Source organism: Mastomys coucha, unplaced genomic scaffold, assembly GCF_008632895.1.
Source record: "Mastomys coucha isolate ucsf_1 unplaced genomic scaffold, UCSF_Mcou_1 pScaffold15, whole genome shotgun sequence".
Taxonomy (NCBI): Eukaryota; Metazoa; Chordata; class Mammalia; order Rodentia; family Muridae; genus Mastomys; species Mastomys coucha.
In genome coordinates, this window is record NW_022196897.1 from 118,332,727 (window position 1) to 118,341,563 (window position 8,837).

The following is an 8,837-nucleotide window of genomic DNA, read 5'->3' on the forward strand; positions in this document are numbered from 1 at the left end:
AAAAAAAAAAAAAAAAAAAAAAAAAGTTGTATTCAGAATTAGTGTGAAACTACCCTGGAATGAACTTGAAGCATCCAGATAGAGGAAGTCCTTTTGTGGCCCTAGGACGGTCCCCAAAGAACAGAGTATAGATGAGTTTCACAAGCAAGCTGTAGCCTTGTAGTCCAGGACAACAGGGAATATTTGAGGATTCAATAAGTGAGTAAGGATAGGTTGCAATACTTTTGGAAACTAAGAATTTGTTAAAGATAGCATTTCTTCAGGGCAGTGATGGCACATACCTTTATTCCCAGCACTCGGGAAGCAGAGGCAGGCAGACCTCTTGAGTTTGAGGCTAGCCTGATCTACAGACCTAGTTCCAGGACAGTCAGGGCTACACAGAGAAACTCTGTCTCAAACAAACAAACAAACAAACAAACAAATAAATAAACAAAGATAACATTTCATGATCCTGGTTGAGAATGAATTGTCTAGGATCTGGAGAGATGGCTCATTGATTAAGAACACTTGTTACTGTTGCAGGGGACCTGGGTTTGGTTCTCAGCATCCACAATGTGGATCACAATTGCTAGTAACTGCAGATACTGCCAGGGGCTCTGATACTGTCTTCTGACCTCCACATGCACCAGGCATACATGTAGTGTATATCTATATCTATGTGTCTATATAGATACATAGGTATATGCAGACAAAATACTCATACCCATAAAATACAATAACTAAATCTAGAGAAAATTAAAAATGAATTATTTAAGTATCTAATAAGTGGTGAGATCTGCACCTCAAATTGCATGCAAAAAATAAATTCCTCATGGATTAACTACTGAAATAACTACTGTGAAGGTTATGGATGGTGCTATAGGTTGCTGTTTTGTAACTGACGCGAGAAGCTCTTCCTAAAACAGCAGTGCCCAAAAGAAAAGATGAACAGTCCTGACAACATAAAAGTCGAGGCATGGCTTTCCACTTCTAGCCTCCTCTCTTTTCTCTTTCTGTGTCAGTAGCGCTCCTGCAAACACAGTGAACATTCTTAAAACCCCAAGGCTTTCTTCAAGAAGTATGGCAGGCAGCAGACCCACACAGAGATGCAGTACAAGAAGGGTAAGGACCTGTCGTTTGCCAGGGAAAGTGATGCTAGGACAGGAAGCAGAGTCATTCCATGTTTCTGTAAAAAGGCGAAACCCACAAAGAAGACAGCACGAGACTGGAGTGGGTTGAGCCCAGCTGCCATTGCCAGAGAAGCTGGCTATGAAACGGGGGCAAGAATTCTGAACTGGGAGGTGATGAAAGGATACAGGTCAAGTGATCCAGCTCTACGCTAATTTTGTTATGGAGACAGCAAAACCATGAGGTTATAGTCACACACATACAAATTATAGTCACATACATAGTAAAAGAGGAGGCAGAAAGAGCTTAAGAGCCAGAAGGCATGGGAGATACCAAGAAAACCAGACTCTCAATATCTACATGATGGATGGACTTATGAACTCACAGAGACTGAGGTAGCATGCACAGTGCCTACAGAAATCGACTCCAGTAGTGTCCTAGAGCTGAAGAGACACGCAGCCCCATTCCTAACCCAGAAGGGATCTCCAACCGATAACCACTTACAATTGAAATTTTAATTTCTTCCATGGGAGTCTCACTGGGGAAACAAACTTCCCTTAAGGCCTACGTGTCCAGCAGTAGACAGTAGATGGCCTACGTGCCCAGCAGTAGACAGTAGATGGCCTACGTGCCCAGCAGTAGACAGTAGATGGCCAACAGAAAACAAACTCAATGGCGTCTTTGGAGGTTCCTTGTCTCATAACATTGTGCCAGGGCTTTTTAAATTTTATCTTGTTTTTATTCTTATTTAACTTACATTATTAGCTTCCTCCTTCTTTTCCCCCTCCACATCCTTTGCATGTCTGTGATGGCTCCCAGGTTAGTGTTTTTATGCGACTCCCGAGCCTGTGATTGAGTGGGTCTCTGTTTCTTGAGCCTTCTCTTGGACTCTTTTCCTTCTGAGTATTTTGTTCAATTCTGATATGTTAGTTTTGGTTTTATCTTGTTTTATTTTATTCTTATCCATCAGGCACCTGTTTTTGTTCTAATGGGAGACAGTAAAGAGGTCAGTCTGGATGGGAAGGGAGGTGGAGGGAGGAGCTGGGAGAAGTAGAGGGAGGCGAAACTATAATCAAGATATATTACATGAGAAAAGTGTCTATTTTCAGTAAAAGAAAAAATGGTAGGAAGAAACTCTAATAAGAAAGTGTACATCACCTTTGTAATTGAACAAATGGTTGAAAGACGGAGGCAGTTGGTGGTGGTCTGTGTCACATGTCACCCCCTTAGCCAGCATGGTTTAAGATAGCATGGTTGCATTCCCACCACATCTGCTCCAAAGATGGAGAAAGTGAAGCATGGAGCTAACAGGTGGCCACAGCCCATACTGAAGTCCCTGATCTGGGATGTTGCCTTTCGTGCCCAGTGGCCTTCTTATATGCAACTACTTCCCCTTGGAGGGTCCCTCTCTCAGGCAGACCTTTCCAGACCATCCCTTCTATACCTGTCTTCCCCTCCCTGAACCATTAGGAGGCATTTACTTTATATACTACCTCAGCATTGTGAACTTAATCACACCAAAGACACATAAGGCAATGTGTGGTTTGAATGCCTCCGCACCTCACCAAAAGAGCAAAGACTGGGAACTGCCTGTTCTGATCACCATGCCTAGCCTATTCAGTCCAGTTCATAAAACAGCAACAACTGAGGACAGTGACAGTGTACTCACAAAGTTAAACAAGTAAATCTTTTAAAAAATACTTCAAAAGAGGTGTCATGAAGCAGGTCAGATCAACCTCACTAGCATGTTGAGGGTTTCTGTGAACCCAATAAACATCAAACTGTTTCTTCTGCCACATCTGGGCTCAGCATACTTATTTATTGCTTTCCCTTTTCCTCAGTCACTTACAGCATCCAGCTCTCTCAGATTCTGCTTTCTCCCTGAAGGAAACCACCTTCCCTATGCATGGGAGAACTCAACTTTGCGAGTAAGGTCACATTGGCATAAATCATTCTCTCGGAAGATAGACTTGTGGGCCAAGGCCGGCCCATCTGCTTGTGTGAAGTGTTGTGGGCCTTATTCTCTCTTTATCCTTAAATCCCTGGGAGCTATGCATCATAGTACTTTACCAAGAAGCCTCGAAGCATTCCAAGCAAATCTTTCTCCCTGCTGTTTCTGTGGGTGGTGCATTCGCAGAAGACACAAGACTTAGCATCCCTGCCCACTCACTGCTTTTCTTCAGCCTTGGAGCCTACTGTCAGATGCCTGGAACTCCCTGGGTTAGCTCATGAGACTGTAATTCCTGCATATTAAATTGTGAGAATCTTCCAGTTGCCTTCACAAGTTCCATCCCCCTCCCATGAGATCCTCAGTGCCTGCTTCAAGGCTCTAAAGGAGCTGTAGGATCATTTTGGTGTGAAGTGTGCTGTTAACCCTGGCTGCAAGGATGCTATAGTGCCTGCCCCTCCCTCCCATCTAACATCCCAGCCATGGAGTTACAGGTCTGTATCTTAAAAATAAGCAAACAAGTAACTACCTGTGTACACAGCCAACCCACTAAAATAAATGGCCTCCACCAAGCCCTTCATTTAATCATTTTTTTCTGACCACCCCGTCCCTCTGCTTCCATTGTCTAAACCCAGGAAGTAGGTATGACCTAATAAGACATTGGAATGTGAAGACAAGAAAGCCTAGGTTTGAGATTTGGTCATGCACAAGCACAAGCATCCATGGGCTTATGTTTTCCAGTCTTTAAATTAACGGGCCATTGCTATGTCCCAGGCTTCATGAGACTTCTACAGATCAATGGATGTTCAGTGAATATGCATGCAAATTATACCCAAACTCTTTATAAACTACAGAATGCCATGAAAGTGTTTCACACCGAAAACTTCTACAGTCTCTTTTACCCAAGATATAGAACCTACATTTGAGAAAATTGCACCCAACTGAAGGTACACAAATGAGTACAAACCAAATGGAGAAATCTGGCCAACGTCATCCACAAATAGCAATATCCTAGTTGTGATATTATACTATAGCTTTGCGTGACAAAGTTGATGAGGGAAATGCTGTAAGAATTGCAGATATCTATGCAGGATATTCTGGATATCTATTACTTCTCACAGCTGCAGATGATAGGCGCTTAGAACAAAAGTTAAATTCCAGGTTAAAAAACTGAAGGTGGCCAGAAAGGTGACTCAGTAGGTAAAGCACTTGCCATGCAAGTCTGACTATCTGAGTTCGAGCCTTGGAGTCCACATAAAGGTGAAAGGAGAGAACCCCACTCCTCAAAGTGGTCCCCTGATCCCTACACTTGGCATAGCAGGTGTGCACCCACGTTAGTCCACAGAAAGTAATAATAACACTAAATAAGTACAACTAACAGTGAAGGACCAGGGATTGGGAAGTACTTGCCAGCAATCGTAGCACTCAGGAGTCTGAAGCAGGAAGGTAGAGAATTCAAAACCAACCTGGGTGGGCTACATAGACCCTGTTTGAAATGGAGTAGGGGGAGGTCCCCAAATTCTGTCAGCTAAGCAGCTATTTGGTGGCAACTCTTGTAGTTTTGTCCGTTTGGCAGATCTGCTAGTGCTGGACACTTAGAGACGACCTTACATGGAAGTCTACCCACTGGGGCCAGCTGTTGACCAGACCATCACGTGGAGGGTATACTCTACTCCCACTACAGAAAGCATTAAAAAAAGATTTATTTTATTTATTTTATGTGTATGAGTACACTGTGGGTGTACAGATGGCTGTGAGCCATCATGTGTGTGGCTGCTGGGAATTGAACTCAGGACCTCTGCCACCCCGCTCGCTCCGGTGTAATTCACTGTAGCTGTCTTCAGACACACCAGAAGAGGGAGTCAGAGCTCACTACGGATGGTTGTGAGCCACCATGTTGTTGCTGGGATCCGAACTCAGGACCTTTGGAAGAGCAGTCAGTGCTCTTACCTGCTGAGCCATCTCGTCAGTCCCCAGAAAGCATTTTTTAAGACTCTACTTGCATCATATTTACCAGTGCCTCATGGGCCAAAGGAAGGTGCAGGGTCAAGTGCAGAGGCATTGTGACAAAGGACTATGCAAGAGAATAAATACAGAGACATGATTCATTGGAGGCCACTTTTGAAAGGACCTTCCATAAAGGATAGGAAGGACTTTTTTCAAAACAAAACAATAAACCCCACAAGCTCTTGCATTTGCCTTTTCTTTCCAAGGGTCACCGCCTGATTCAAATTTTTATCTGCTTAAGACCCCTTCAGGTTCTCCCTGGTACAGCTCTCACATTCTTCCTCCCTCCCTGTCACCACCAGCACACACTGGATCTCTCCAAATCACCCCCACAGAGGCCTTCCAGATTCCTGAATGTCAACAAGACCAAGACGAAGCATGACTTTAAGGCCATGCTGGATCCAAGCCGCTTCCTCTGCTTTTCTATGCCTTTTAGACCTGAACCTCCAAAGCCACTCTGTTCCTCTCCATCACCAGGGCTCTTCTAACTACTTAGCTACAATAGTCCTACATGGCAGGGCACCTTTTGGCTCCTAGCTCATGCACATTCCTTCCCTAGTAGAAAGAAAGTAGTAGAAAGAGACATATTCATGTCTCTCATTCAGCATCATGTTGAAGCATTCCAAGAGCTTCTTTCTATCCTTAGCTGAAACCACAGACATTCAAAGCTAAGAGCAAGCAGGAGATAGGTTTGTGCCCCCTGAAAGCCTCTAAGAACTGGCCAACTGCAGACGTGAGCTAACAACATACCAATAGCAAGCCAGATGTCCTGTAACCCCTCAGGGCCCTTCTCTCTGCCTTCATCAAGTGAGAACATTAGTACTTTTCCAAATCCCCCGCAAAGCTCAAACGCTGTGACAAATCCCCCAAGAGGGTGGATCTGGGAGACTGGTTTCCAAATTGATTGAGCATTGTGGAATAAGTGCAAAGAGAATTAAACTGCTCTTCATAACAATTCATTTCCTGAGTTTAGTCCATCAGCCCACGTTTATTAAACACCATTTACTCTGCAGCCCTGGGTTGAGTGCTATGGAGACAGAAGGGGCAGGCATCTCACAGGATCCATGCCCTAAAGCAGTTTTGTTATATAACCAGAGTTTGTTACATAATACAAACTTCTCAAGCTCATAGTCTAGCAAATTACAGCTTGTTTACCTAAAACTTCTTTTGTAAGACCAAAAGACTCGACTTGAATCATTACATACAATCCCTATGTGAGCTGTGGGCTCTGGGTAGCTATTTTACTTGTAACATTCATATGTGTCTATACATATCTATGTGTATATATACTCTAGGTTTAGATGTAAACATATACATTTCAAACCTCCCCCCCCCAAGCTGGTTTGCTTGTTTGTTTTGTTTTTTTATTTGATTTGTTTTGTTTTTTTTTAAGACAGGGTTTTTCTGTGTAGCCCTAGCTGTCCTGGAACTCACTCTGTAGACCAGGCTGGCCTTGAATTCAGAAATCTGCCTACCTCTGCCTCCCAAGTGCTAGGATTAAAGGCATGTGCCACCACTGCCCAGCTGTTTTGTTTTTTTGAAACAGTCTCTCTATGTAGCCACAGCTGACCTGGAACTTACTATGAAGCCCAGGCTGGCCCCAAATTTTCAAGGTGATTCTCATACTTCTGCTTTGCAAATGCTGGGATAACAGGCCTGCCCAGCACGTTTGGTTCATGTGGGGCTGGAAGCAGGCACTCCAGCAACCGAGACACAATGCAGCCCTGCACTGGAGTATCGTGTAACAAATCTCAGGCATTGCTCTGTTGCCTAAGCAAGTTCAGCAAATACACACTATGGATGAAGCTTTTGAGGATGGGGGAGAGGGGTATGCTAGCCCAGGCTAGCCTCAAACTTGGTATGTAGCTGAAGATATCCTTGAGCTTCTGATCGCCCTACCTGCGGTGCTCCGATTCCATGTGTGGACCACCACACCCAGCTTCTTTCTTTTCTTCAACCACAGTACCACTAAGATTCCCAAGGAAATAGTCAATTCCTTGACATCATTGGTTCATGTTGAATTTTTTTATGCTGAATTTAAGAACACTGGCTGTTCTTGCAAAGGACCATGGTTCTGTTCCCAGCACCCATATCTGGTGACTCACAACCACTTGTAACTCCAGCTCTCAGAAATCTCCACCCCTTCTAGCCTCCACAGATACCCACATGCACATGCACATGCACATGCATTTACACGGACAAACACACATAAATACATAACAAAATAAATCTTCGAAGTTTTACATCTAAAAAAGCTCTTTTGAAATCACGTTCCCAATTCATTGGCTTATTTATCATCAACCAAGAAAGATTTCCTAATCCATAATTTTTTACCCTTTTTCCCCCTGCATTTTGCTACAGTGTGACCTTTCCTTTGCTTATGAGAAGGATGGAGAAAAATGACTCACTGTCTTACAAAGCCCCATAGCCCATTTATGTTAATGAGTTATAGAACTATTTAGATCGCTGGTATCATCAGCATGACGTAGTCACCTGTGAACATAATATGAACCATTGCCTTTCATGGCCTTGACACCAGAGCAATGTAATCTGGGTACATCCATTTCCTTCACCCTGTGCACACACATAGTAACTTAGGACACTATGAGGTTTTATCTGGACCAAATCTCTGGTTTTATTAGGATGTTTTTCCATACCCTCTCCCATCACCATTAACTATGGCAAATCTCTGTTAGCTGAGAGTCTCAACTGACCAGTACAACATGTAAAAGCACAGAACTTTACAACAGGAGTGTAAACTAAGCAGTTTATCAGAGGACCCCATCACAACCTACATTCTCCCTGCATAAGAGCCCAGAAGAGACTCTATTATGGGCTATTGATTTCTCTGTCAGTCAAGGTTCTAGGTTGCATGGTGAGAAATGAACTTGCCTGACTTTAATAAAAGGATAACAAGTTGCTAAGGGAATTGGGCAGAAGGACAGATGATAGGTTTCTAAAAACTGCTAAGGTATGTGGACGCTGGACAGGAGGAATAACCAGTCACATTTCAGAGACAGTCCAGAAAGGATATCCCTAACCCTGGCCCTCCTCTGTGCAATTGTAAACTAAATTAGATGTGCTTGAATTTGGTTAGCATAGCCTACAGCTGTTATCCGTTAAAGCATCCCTTATTCTCATCCCTAATGCATCCCATCCCCAGACAAGCAGCAATACTATTTTGTGAGTGCCAAGTTTGCAAAGGCTTTAACCTCATTAAAGAGGAACCAGCTTCTTTCTAGTGTCACCTGGGCCAATCATAAAGGAGAACCAAGCACAGTGAGTCTACTTGGCTTTGTTCAGACCTCAGAGTGTTAAAGTCTCTTCTTAGAGGCTCTGTCAGCACTTAGAGCTGCACGTGAAAGCATGCCAGGCTGAAAGCCTCCAGCCTGGGTCAGAGCTGGCTTGAATTTATGCCTCTGTACTTCAGGGTATTGCTGATGGCTCTCAGATTCCATAATGGCAGATAGTGATGTGTGGTTTAGTAATATGAGGCCCCAGCTGACACTGTGACAGCAGTTCCCAATGGCTTAGAGCTTACGGGGTGGGGGTGGGAGTGGGGGGTTGGGGAGTGGGAAGGTGCCCTTGAATTTCCTGAGTTGAGGTAAGCGTTTGGCAGATACATTGCATTGCCTCTGCCTTCTGTTTGCCTCAGAGGATTGCAAGGTATAAAACAACAAACTGGGAAGACCCTCAGGGTGCTCTTCTCTGCCTGTGAGTCTATTTATGTTCCTCTCAGAAACAGACCCCAGGGAACAAATTCAAATGAAAGTAC